Genomic DNA, 13,368 nt, shown 5'->3' on the forward strand with positions numbered 1-13,368 from the left:
CCTCGTCTGAGTAAAGTAGTAGCTGTTCAGCAAACATACCTTAAGAACAACAGTGCTATGATCAAAGTGCTATAGGTAAGAACATGAAAGTGCTTTTTTTGGGGTCAGTCTTGAGCCTTTTTCTGAAGAATACAAGTGACTCTGCTGTCCTGATATATGCATATTTTCTTTTTTAATAGTTCTTTTTTATTACATTTCAGAATATACAAACTTTACAGAGACACAATGCCCCCCACCCCCACACAACAAACACCCCCTACCCCCCTGTTGGGTAAACTTACTCCACTACAGAGGAATGTATATACACTGTTGCCCATAAAGTTGGAATATCTGGTTTTCAAACACAATCCTCTGTTTATTCCTATTTAAATGCATCAATAATCACTTTTACATTATGCGTCCAGGTGAAATTAATTCATGCATAACGCTTTAAAAGGGCACACAACAAAAGACTTTTGTCTGCATTTAAAAAAAAGTGGTAGAAAATGCAAAAAGATCCTCTCTGACGCTCCTGATTTAAACACAAACCCAGTTGTAATGTAGCTCTTTTTGACGTCCTTCCAGTCCAAATTAAATTAACTCTCCAAAGACAGTGTGTTTTAAGATAACAACACCCTGCAGTAGTTTCCTTATGCTTTGAGGTCAGCTCGAGGTCGCCCGTGGATTTGCTTATTGCCTGGTTTCGCTTACTCGTGCACATCATATTCAAATGAGGCTGACAAAAGAAATGCAAAGAAAAGAGAACTCGTTGCTGTTTGGAAATCTGATCCCACTCACTGGAGCTCCGTTTGAAGCTCTGGTAGCTTGTTATTTCTGATCCTGCCACACCGGGCCATATATACAGTATAAATACACATGTTCCTATGTTGGTTTTCATGTAAAACTCCCCGGCTATTAGCTCTCTCACAAACACTTTTTGAATGTCACGGCAACAATGTAATTCGGGATTCAATCAGTCGTCTCGCTCTCTGTCTGCATAAATAGTTGCCTCTATTGATCAAAAGGTGGGAGATTTTGATCACATTGCCCTCAGATAATTGCTGTTTGCTGCACGTTTGATCTCAAGGATTATTAATTGTCAATAGTTTGGAGCCGAGTCTCCCTCGGCCCGCCACAGAATAAGCTCACTGTTACACAAATTACTATCGCTGTGGCATTTTGGAGTTTCGCATTCCATCCATTCATCGTCACTTAAGCCCAGAATCCGTAAGCAAAGCTCTTTTATTTCTCCACGTTCCACTAAAATATGCAATGAATAATTCCCTTATATTAGCCGCCCATGTGATGCAGGCTGATGAAGGTTAAATCACCTTGGTTGTGCTGCTGACATCTAATTAACTATCAAGGAGACGGCCCTATGGAATAGATTGCATCTGCGACGCGGAGATGTAGAGGAGAAAGGAAAACACTTATTCCATCTCCAAATAATAAACAAGGGCCGACTCTCCGTTCACCTCCTCCGGGGCAATCTGTTGTTTTCCAAGTTATTGGCGTTTTGTGGCGCGGGTGAGTCTGTGATGGGAGCGGCGGCGCTCCCCTCCTCCTCCTACGAATGAAACCATCCGCTCCTCAGAGCGTCTTGTAATCCTAAACAAACAGTGAGCACCATCACATCCCACTTACAGTCGGTACACAAACAGGAAGAGTGGGCTCCATCGCTGTGGAAAGTGCTGTAATAAGAAGACTCATCCATCTTCAAAATCTGGTCATTGATTAGGAAGCCTGAGCGTCCATGTTTTAAAACAATCAGACCATCTCTATGGCGGAAAATTAATATATATATATATATATATATATATATATATATATATATATATATATATATATATATTATCATGATAAAGAAAGACTGCTGTCGTTTCTCCCCCACAGCTAAAGATTTAGCAGAACAAAAACCCATCAATATATAAGGATGTTATGGTAATATTTCATGTGGGGTCTTTGTGTAACTTTTTTTTCTAAATATGACATTGGACAAAAAATATGAATCCATCAAAACCAATGCTGGTGCTAATCACTGACCTATCCCAGACTGTCATTATCCAAAGAAAATGTATTATGTTGAGAACATTTCAATGACATTTTATGTATATGAGTGGTATCGTCACAAAAACTGGCATTTAAGGGGTAACATTCTAAAAATGAATTAATATTTGGTTTTATAATCAGAGCTGAAGTAGGTTAAAAGGATGTTATGGTAATATTTCATGTGGGGTCTTTTTTTCTCAATAACACTGCACAAAATGTAATAATCCATCAAAAACAATGTCGTTGCTAATCATTGCTAACCAGGCTGTCATAATCAAACAATGTTTTTTGCCTATAACCTTTATTATATTGAGAATATTTCAATTTGATTTTATGAATATATAGTATAGTAAAAGAAAACTGGCATTTAAACGTTTAACATTATATAAATGAATGAATATTTGATAGTTATATCTCAACTGAAGTTGGTTAAAAGATTTATCAAGAAAAAAAATCAATACACAAGGATTTTATGGTAATATTTCACTTAGTGTAACTTTTTTTTGAGGAGGGTCACAGAATCATGTCAGCAGTCAGATTCAATGTGCACGTTGGTGAAATCGGGTCAAGAGGTCAAACCGAATGACCTGTTGATAATTGATATCGCTTTTTGCACAAATGTACGTAATGTAATCTAATTGAAAGCGGGATCAAAATGCTCCATCTTTTTGATTAATGCGGAGGCGGTTATCTTTCATCAGCACTTGTCTCGGCCGGGGAGGGGAGGAGGCGTTAGAGTGGGGGAATCCAATTTGGACTCGGCGCTTTCAATCACACAATATCATATTGCACGATTCATGAGGCCGATGGGAGGAGAACCCCCCCCCTTGGAGAAGTCCCAGTGTGCCACCTGAATTTGGCACGCTTTTTAAAAATGTGCAATCAAAGGGAGGACCGTACCATTCAAGGTCGAGTCCGTGGTTAATGTATTCACGTGGACGGATAACGGTGTTTTGCAGACGTGTGCGAGGCAGCTGTGTGATACTCGCTGTGCTGCTGACACAGGTGTAGGTGTCCGAGAGGCTGGTGGCCTTTGGGTGGGGGTGGGGGGGTTGATTCCACACCCTTTTATTCTGCACAATCGGGTGCAGCATGACAAACTGCAGCTCCGTGGCCTTGATGGCTCTGGGAGAGGGGGGAAAAAAAACGGCCGAGGTCAGCGACACTTTCACATCCGCGGCACTTCGTCACGCTGACTTTGTGTTGATACAGGAATATCTCACAGTTCACACTCCGCTCCCACGTACTGTAATTCAGAGCCGGAAGCCCAATATAGATGACAGCGCTTCGGTAACACGCATGCACGCGGCCTCTTTCATTTTTTTTGGAACTCAGCGACTGCTTATGTAAATCGAGGCACGGATCCAGTATTTCTCCTTTTTTTTTTTGTTGGAAATGACACTCAGTATTTAATCAGTGGAGGAGAATACATTCTCTCTCCCTTTTTCTGTAGAAACACACACATTTTCACCCCCTCCCTTCTCGACTGCAGGCATATTAACTTGTCACTGGCAATCCCCGTGCATGTCAAAGGTTGCTTTGGAACAAATTAGTGAATGGAAAGGAGCAACCTAGTCCTCAATGCCATTATCAATTCCAATCAAGCTTCATTGTTATGCATTCAATAAAAGATCTCCGAGGACCGCGGTAATGCTCTGATTATTCTCCTCTTGTGCCAAATCGGCTCATTCAAATCTTTTTATGCCGTTGGAACCGTGGAGCCAGATAGAGCCGAGCATGTATTAGTGGCGGTTCCCATATGTGTAAATGTATGGTGAGCTGAATATTTGCAGCCTTTAAGAAAGGATCCGGTCCTGTTGCGTTACATGCAAAGGGACAAAGAGTGACGTACGATTGTAATTCCTTCTGAAAAGAACTGTCAGTATAGCAGCTTGGTGCCAACTTCTTGTCGGCTAATAAAGGCAAAACGCTGCTTGGCGAACTCAGACCGCCGCTCTGGCAGCGTCTGCCGAGTCACAGGGCTCGTCGTACAAGTGTGTGTCAGCCCCAATTTAGGGATTGTAGTTTTTTTGTTGTTGCTGGGGGCCACATCTGCCTGCTGTGTGCTGATGTGGCACCCGGATCTAATAGTGACTGATCGTCTGATTAAAGCAGATTGTGTTGAACTCCAGAGCAACCCAAGAAAGAGAGGAGGGAGCATCTTCGGTTATGGATGCAATAAAAGTGCGGCTATTGATTTGTAATGGCAGATCTGTGCAAAAAAAAGGCACTTGTCTCAATTATTTATTGCTCACTTGCGATCCAATATTCCCTTCAAACAAACCACGTCCAAAAGCTGAATTTACATGGAAATTTTTTCAAGTTAATTTGTTCATCATTTCAATTAAAAACACTGTGCAAATTAACATTTAAAAATAACTGAAATGAACAAAACAGAATCCTATTATTTAACCAGTTATGTAAAGTTCATGCTTATGATAGGAAATACATCAATAAAATGAGTCCACACTAAAGGAAATATGTTTTTTAGTTCAAACATGACAAGGAGTCTTCGGTCATGAGAGCAGTTCTGTACTGGGAATGCTAGCATGCTAGTAGTAGCATGCTAATAGTAGCATGCTAACATTCACTCTTTGTTTAGGGTTTTCTATCATTAGTTTTGCAAGTTATTTATAATCAAGCAAATGGAACAAATACACATTTTGACTTGATGGTGATGGTGGCTCGACATGAAAAGTCCTGAGATCTCCAAGATTTTAGGATGCATCTTCTCGGGATCATGAATCCGTTCAAGCTTTCATGCTCATGTTTTTATTTTTGCAGAAATGCACAATAGCAATATTTGTTCCTTTGTTCCATTGCACAACAACACAGAAGCAACTCAATACGTTTCCATTCCTCTCTTCAGCACCGAAAATGATAAATGACTGTGAGGTTGTTATCTGAGTTTTTCGGGGGTGAAACTGGAAAGTTTTTTGCTTCACTATATAACTTTATCTTCCGCACGACAGCGTAGTCGGTCAAGTGTTCACACACGCTGGCACCGGCGACGCAACCTACAAGTAAACATCCTTCCATCCATTATCTGCAAGCCCTTATCCTTCACGGGGTCGTGAAGGGGTCGCCAGGCAACTGCAGGTCTGACACAGAGACGGACAACCTCCACGCTCACCTTCACACCGACCGACCCAGTAGAGTTAAAGGTGCTATTGTGTAACTCGGAACGGATCTATCCACCTAGCTCTAGACATGGCCTCAGCTAACCACGCTAACAACAGCGCTAACAACAGGGCTAACAACAGTGCTAACAACAGTGCTAACAACAGGGCTAACAACAGCGCTAACAACAGGGCTAACAACAGTGCTAACAACAGTGCTAACAACAGCGCTAACAACAGGGCTAACAACAGCGCCAACAACAGCACTAACAACAGTGCTTGAGGAGTGTATTAGGAGCTGCATCGTCATCGTATAAGTCACATGCACAACTCTGATAACAACACACACAGAGGGAGAGCGGTTTCATTCTCTGCTCAGGTAGACGTTACTATAGACATTAATGCCTTAGCTGATAGTCGTTTGATGCCGTAACGATGCTCTGAATGTCGTATCGAGAACCGCTAACAACTAAGTGCAAGTAAACATTTTACAGTTATTTCAAGGTTTTTTTTATCATCGTTCATATTCCAGAACGCATCAATCAAGAACATCAGAATCATAACATGCATACTGAGACGTCCCCTCAAAGACGAGTGTCTTCATCATCGCAGTTTCCAGTGTGGGATATTAGCATTAAAACTACGGTATACACGCCTGTGGAGCTCCCTGCAACCACAACGCCTCCTCAGTATTTTGCAGCTGGAAGTGTATTCCCCCTTATCGCTATCGATCTGAGAAGACGACAAGGTCTCTGGTGGTGACAGCCCGGCTGTCTGATTTAGGGGCCGGACCAACGTCTGAGCACAGGGGCCGGATTTATGTGAGGGCTGCTGCTGTTAATGCTGCTGCTGTTAATGCTGCTGCTTTAATGCTGCTGTTCATGCTGCTGCTGCTGCTGATGTTGATGCTGCTGCTGTTGCTACTGTTAATGCTGCTGCTGTTAATGTTGCTGCTGCTGTTAATGCTGCTGCTGCTAATGTTGATGCTGCTGCTACTGTTAATGCTGCTGTTGTCACTGTTAATGCTGCTGCTGCTGCTGTTAATGCTGCTGCTGCTAATGTTGATGCTGCTTGCTACTGTTAATGCTGCTGTTGTCACTGTTAATGCTGCTGCTGTTAATGCTGCTGCTGCTGCTGCTGCTGTTAATGCTGCTGCTGTTGCTACTGTTAATGCTGCTGTTGTCACTGTTAATGCTGCTGCTGTTAATGCTGCTGCTGCTAATGTTGATGCTGCTGCTACTGTTTAGGCTGCTGTTTTCACTGTTAATGCTGCTGCTGCTGCTGTTAATGCTGCTGGTGTTAATGCTGCTGTTAATGCTGCTGCTAATGTTGATGCTGCTGCTACTGTTAATGCTGCTGTTGCTACTTTTAATGCTGCTGCTGATAATGTTGATGTTACTGCTGCTGTTGATGCTAATGTTGATGCTGCTGTTAATGCTGCTGTTGCTGCTACTGTTAATGCTGCTTCTGCTGTTAATGCTGCTGCTGCTGCTGCTTTCCTCCATCTCACACTGGGCTTTCTTATCAAGAGTTTCATTTTGGAGGCAGTCGGGGAATGAGCCACTGGTTTTTTTTAGTAATCACAGAGGTAATGAGATTAGAGGTTACTTCAATAAATGTTTGATTTTTAATTTTTTTTTGTGGTTATCTTAATGTGTTCAGCGGGGAGAGTTTAGTTTTCACATTTATTAGATTGCTTTCATGCAAAAGAAGCACAGAAGCCTGATTACAAAAATGCATTAATAATTACTGTGGGCTTAAGAAGGTGGCAAAGGGCCGGCTCGCTCGCCCGGGTTGGTCAGATTGCATAAAGAGGTGCAGTGTGTTCATTAAAAGAATTAAAGTCGTGATGAAAAGTGTGATAAAAAGTTAATGTAATAATAAATGAATCATAGTATATTAAGATGCAATATTATTATTATTATTGCCTTTATCATGGTGCTATAGAGCATATAGCCGTGTGATATTTAAACACTGCCGGTGAATTACCTTCTAACAAACAGCGACTTAATTAAGAACACGTTTCCACACAGGAGACATTGTTGTTGATTTGATACAATATCCAAGGGTTTTAATGAGATTTAAAATATGATCCTAACTCATGATAATTGCCATACCTATTCCACCTCTTCCAACACACATTTGCCTGTGGGCATTAGTATCTATTTTTTCTCCCCCCTGATAATGTGAACAGGATGATTATCTGGTGCATAATTTTATCTCCACAACTCACGAGAAGTCAGCAGGTTACCAAATGCTTAAGATGCGATTTTTCTTTCATTAACTCGTGGAAAACAATGCTGCAATTTTCATGTGGTTTCAGATAATTGCCAGAGAAATACCAACAACATGGAACATTTGCAGTGGTTGGAGCCTTCACCTTCCAGCAAAGCAAAGTCCTGCCCATCTTTATGTCAATGCGTGTCTCGAATTAAGAAAATGAATCAAAGGGGGGTTTTTTATTAGAGATTTCCATCCTTGTGCCGATGAGCAGAGCCGACTCAGAAGGGCATCCGCGGCCAAAGCAGCAGATGTTAGCTGCAGGTTGCTCGGAGCGAAGGGTGCCTCATTTGGCTCCGCTCAGGAGGCGATCATGAGACATATTGCCTTTACTCTCGCCCTCCACAGACGCTCGACTGCCCCCCCTCCCTGCCTGCTGGGGGGAATTCAGCAACACTAATATCAAAGGGTCAGCGGGACGCGGCGGAACATCTGACGTCAACCAGTAAACGTATTTCAGGTGTCCTGCACTGTTTGTTTGAGAAAATGGTGGTATCAAAAAATTAAAAAAAGCTCCCTGTAGTCCCAGCAGCTGTTTATTTGTTCTAAATCATACGGAGCGATGCATACACACAAAGCGAGTCCCACGCAATCCTAACCAATAACGACCGAAGCTGTCTTCAGAAAGGGTTAGGGCACGTTCAAGCCCAGGATGTGTCGGTAGACGCCAAAGGTGTTGGTTTTACTTTCAGGTATTTTTACAAAAGGAAAAAAAAGGTCTAAAGGATCACATTTTGTCTCAATCTATGCTTTTTTGTGCAGCTCAATTCGTCTCTCACCTTTCTTCGTGTCTAATTGGGTTTCATTGATTTACTCCTCCATGATGCCGGCTTGGCCCAGACTCTGCTGACCCTGCAGAAAAAATATCAGCCGGCTGTCTAACAGGTTCTGTTCCTGCTACACACACACACACACACACACACACACATAGACGTACACACATACCCAATACAAGCAGTGAATGACTGTGTCAGTGAGCTGGAAGTGAGTCAAACTGCACAGCCACAGATTTGCGTCGCACTGAAACAACAAAAGACTCTAGGGGAGGGGAGGGGGGTTGCTAGGTCAGGTGGGGGGGGGGGGGGGGGGGGGCGACTCACTGCTGTGGGGTTGTCGTAGCACCGAGGCGAAAAAGTGAGGTGGCCAACTGGCGGTCACCAGGAGGCCCGGGGACACACAGCCACTCATCTGTGCCCGAGCGACTGTGTGTCACCTTGAGCTCTCTGGAGGAGGCGTCCGGACTCGAACCTGCGGGGCCAGGCGGGGTGTGAAGGAGGAAGGATGAGGAAGGAGAGCTGGATTACATATTCCACAACTTTGACTCACCGGATGATAGAGAGAGAGAGAGGGAGAGAGAGAGAGCGAAGGACTCACTTGAAGGAAATTCGAGCAGAGAGCTAAAAAAAAAAAGAAAGAAAATGGAATACTTTCACCTTTTCAAATCCACGAGTAGAAAGGATAAGAAGAAAAGGATACAACACAGACAGAGCTTTGATACCGACTGTGTCCTCATTTCCTCCTCTCGACTCCTGTCCCCCTTCTGCCATGCATTATAAACGGCTGATTATGACAGTGACAGCTCCTCAGGTGTGCAGTATGCTAGATTTGTTATTCAGCTCACAGGCATGGCTGTCCCTCCCTCTTACCACCTGCACAGACACACACACACACACACACACAGGCTCACAGCTGCTGTGTCAGTGGGACTCCGGAGCCGGAGAAGAGAGGGGAATATTACATGAATCGGCCTCACACAACTTGTTGTATTCGCAGCGCTGTGATCCAAACTCACAATCTAAATTGTTGCTTTCATCGTTTGATTTAGATTCACGCCGGCCGCCGGTGGCTTTTTACCAACACCAATTTGTTTAAAATTTTAGCGGACAAAAATAGCACAACCAGAAATAAAACCTTATATATATTTTCTATCCTTAACTGGCTGCACTTTAACTGGTTATATGTAGTATGAGGTTCAGATTCAGAGCATTAATAAGGCAGCTTAAACTTAAAGATACAGTGGAGTCATTTCGTCCTGAGAAGAGGATGAAGTCACTCTCCCTCTGTGTGTGTTGTTATCCGAGCTTCTATGTGCTTTGTTTACGTAGTCACACGCAGCCTTTCAGCTGATAACGCCGTCCCGACCAACAGCAGGTAAACACCGTTAGCTGTTCCCATTCTTTGCACTGTTAGCACTGTTAGCTGCAAACCACCGGCTCAGCTGGCGCCATGTTGAGGACCGTGTGGAAGCAATAGATAAGCATACAAATTTTGAATTCATGAAATGTGATTATTTATGATCAACGCACATTTGTTTTGGTTTTACATCCAATATCTCTCTGTTTCAGTTGAGTCTCCTGGCTCTCATCAACCTCATTTCCAGTTTGTCTGTTGTTTCTGCAAAAAAAGTCAGATAACTATCAAGTTAGCCACAAATGTATACGGTCCATATATATTAATGTCATATTTACAGCTTCTTTTGCTGCTCTCAAGTAGCGAAACGAATGAATGCTGCTTCTTGACAAAATATTCGGTTATCTGACTGTATATAAACCAAACAATCATCTGCAATGTATTCATTTTCTGAGCCTGTTGCTCAGCAGCGTATTCATGCTGATGCTTTTTCAGACCTCTTGGTGTGACCTTTGAACCCAGCCAACGCGGGGTTAACGTCGTGAATTCAAACATAAACACTTGTTTCTTTTGAGATAACACAATGACTTGGTGAGGTTTAGCAAAAACATCACGTTCGGGTTTAAGATAACCACGTTAACTAAATAAACGACTTAACGTAAGTACGTAAAACACATCACAAGCGTTATTAAAGTAAAGACATTCAACACTCCGATGTGTTTGTTTATCACTTCATAGAAAGATGATGAAGGGAACCTTGTGTGTCAGTAAAGGCGTGGGAACGAGGTCACCTTGATATTTCTAATCACAGAAAGACATCAATGCTTCACGTTTTATTATCGGCGCTTTCCTATCGGAAAATACTAAACCTGTATTTACAGTACCTCTAAATTACAAAACCATAAAACAATTCCTGTGCTGAGCGATTGAACATCCAACCGTATTAAAGTAAAGTATTTTCCCTTTGAATGCTGACCGTGATTATCTCGCTATCTTCCTCAGTTACGATACATTTTACGATACAAATAAGCTTGTGTATCAAACGTGGTGAGAAGTAACATTTTCAAGGCCGTGTTATATATGCGAGAAAATAAATAAATAAAAAAGAATGACATTCCTGAGGTGTTGATTTTGAGAAGTCGCCTCACATGGCATTTCTTGAAGTGGCTGTTATTTCAGCAGAGCCCGTGGCTTAGCGTCCTAATTTGCTCCAGCTTTGGCTTCACTCTACCATGTAAATGCAATCAAGTTGCTGACAAAGTATTTCTGTTGGCAGAGCTGCCGTCTGCCATTAAAAAAAAAAAGAAGAAGAAATAAATACATAGGAAAGTGATCTAAAAATAGCAGGATTAATCACTTTGCCAGGCCTCGCTGTGGGAAGCAGGATCTTACAGCCGGTTACGACTTCACATCGATTTTTTTGCTTTTTTTGCTTCGAGTTTGTGTTTCTGTTTTTGCCACAAGTGTGTGTTTTTTCCCCCCACCTAATCTAACTTGACAGGGTTCACTTTGTGAGGTCCAGTGTACAGTAAGACAGATTGCTGACCCTTTGACATACAGACTCACAGTCAACTTTTAATTAGCTTTCCGTGTTCACTTCATTACGTTGCTTTTTGCTAATGCGGGCGGATCGGGAACGGTAGATGTATTAGATGTGATGTAACCTTAGCAGGTTAACCGAGCATTACACACCGCATTAAGACTGATTGCACGGCCTCACATATGAAAAGGTTACATCAACCTTCAATTAAACCCTTCTTCACATTTCATACTATGCCCAGAATAGTGGTGTAAATGTTAGTATAATGGTGGCCAGGGTCAGGAGCTGGAACCTTAATGATGTAGTGCCTGATTTCAGTTTTTCTTTCTTGGGGGCTGGAACTTCAATCACATAATAATCATAATAGACGTCACCTTGATTGGACGTCGCTTTTGCAAAGCTTCAGCCACATAGTTCAGCGGTCCACGCAGAATCAATGCACAATTATAATTATTTTTTCTAATGCCATAAGTACCACCCACGCACACTTGTTTCAAAATGACTACCTTCACAAACTCAACAGCTAACCCTGAAACCTGAAACCAAACCAGTGGAACAACGCTCACCTCGTTGAAAATTTCTTTTTTTTTTAACTCAATACGACTCACACATCATTTGAATAAACACACAAAGCAAAACTACACACAAATAGTATTAATGATAAACACTTTAATCCCACTTATCCTGCTCAAAATGGTCGCGATTCACGATATTCTCCCGATAATCATCAAAATGGCACTAAAACAACCTGGAATCACTCTACATTTTGTTAGAAACAAATGTTTTTTTTAAGTGCCATCTTTTTTTTCTGAACATCCTTTTTAGTGAATAATAATCTTATCATAAATCATAAGCTCTACCTGCATAAATAATTAATATAAACACATAAATGTTCCACTTTGTCGACTATGATAGAGAGATAGGAAGATTTTTCAAGTCACTCGTGTCAACATTAACGATTATCCCGATAATTGAAATTCACCACAATCAGGAATATGCAATAAAATCCATGCTTTCTCCTTTTCTGTCATACATGTAGTAAACACACACATACACACACACACACACACACACACACACACACACACACACATCCAAATGTGTAAAGTAACACAACACACTCTCAGTAAAATAAGGGAGAAAGAGTTTTAGTTTTCAACATTCCTCAAACAGCGAACCCGTGGCCTATTTACAGAGCTCCAGCTCCGACATGTCAGTGAACTCATCATCTAAAAGTGTTTCCAGATGTGTCAAAAGGCAATTGGCAATAAAGTGCAGCAACGTCGAGAGCAATGTTTACAGCTTTGCTCGAAGTAAAGCGGAGAATGTTTTGGAGGCTCGGTCAACGCGTGATTGGCTCCGAGTGTGAATGTTTTTCAGAGAATCCCTGTTGGTGTTCAAAGCCTTCGGAGTCGGGGACCGAAACACAGGAAATGTAGAGAATCCGCTGCCAGCTGTTCATCGCCGGACCTCGAGGAATCGATAGTGACGGAGAAGCTCCTCTGAATGTCACTGCCTCCTGAGTGCCATGACAAATATAAAGAGTTTTAGGATTCTGGTGACAAAGTGTCATCTCGCATTAGCTGGCTGACGTTTGGTGGGTCAGGGCCCAAAACAAGGTGGCGGCGGTGGCGGCGAGACGCTTCTCCCATCCCGAGCTCGCTGTTCAAGCTTTGAGAGGAAGTAGTCGGTGTAGCCAAGTGCTTTTTTTTCCCCTTCACACAGCGAACCGCATGATTACCCATCTCCCCAGTGCCTCTTTTAGTCTTTTGGGTAGAAACAGGCATAGAAGTGCCATAAACCGACTCAGAGTGCCTTTATGTCACTCACATAAAAGCTAAAAGCTCCTGAGCTTATCAAACCTCGCCATCCACGGTACAAACCTGGAACAAGTGGAACTCCCGCTCTCCCCACGGCTCCGTGTTGGAATCGTATGGCGGTGAAAAGGAGGAGGAGGGAGCCCTCCCGTTTTACCTGCATGTTTATTTTTAGCCACTTTGAGTGATTCTGGACCTGGGAGAGTAGTTAAAGGTGGCTCTGGTCTACGTGGAGACTATGGTCCTGCATTTACCGCCAGCTTTTAGGAAACTTAGAAAAACCTTTGGTACTCTCACATCTGTGCTTTTAATAGAAATCTCCTTCTTCTCGCCGGTTCTCTCACTGTTGTTCTGCTTGACTCGTGGTTTCTTTCTCTCTCTCTTTCTCTCATGCTGCAATTCTGAATTTAATTAACTACAGTTAATAGAATTCTATTTTTAGCTCCTTTTAAGC

At 42.4% G+C, this 13,368-nt stretch overlaps 1 protein-coding gene across 1 annotated transcript in view; it reads left to right on the forward strand.

The window, feature by feature from the left end:
* The window catches only part of LOC311011815 (desmoplakin-A-like), a 190,217-nt gene that overhangs the window by 1,574 nt on the left and 175,275 nt on the right, over positions 1–13,368 (forward strand). The window lies entirely within an intron of this gene.

The sequence above is a fragment of the Eutrigla gurnardus genome, assembly GCF_963514095.1.
Source record: "Eutrigla gurnardus genome assembly, chromosome: 4".
NCBI classification, from domain to species: Eukaryota; Metazoa; Chordata; class Actinopteri; order Perciformes; family Triglidae; genus Eutrigla; species Eutrigla gurnardus.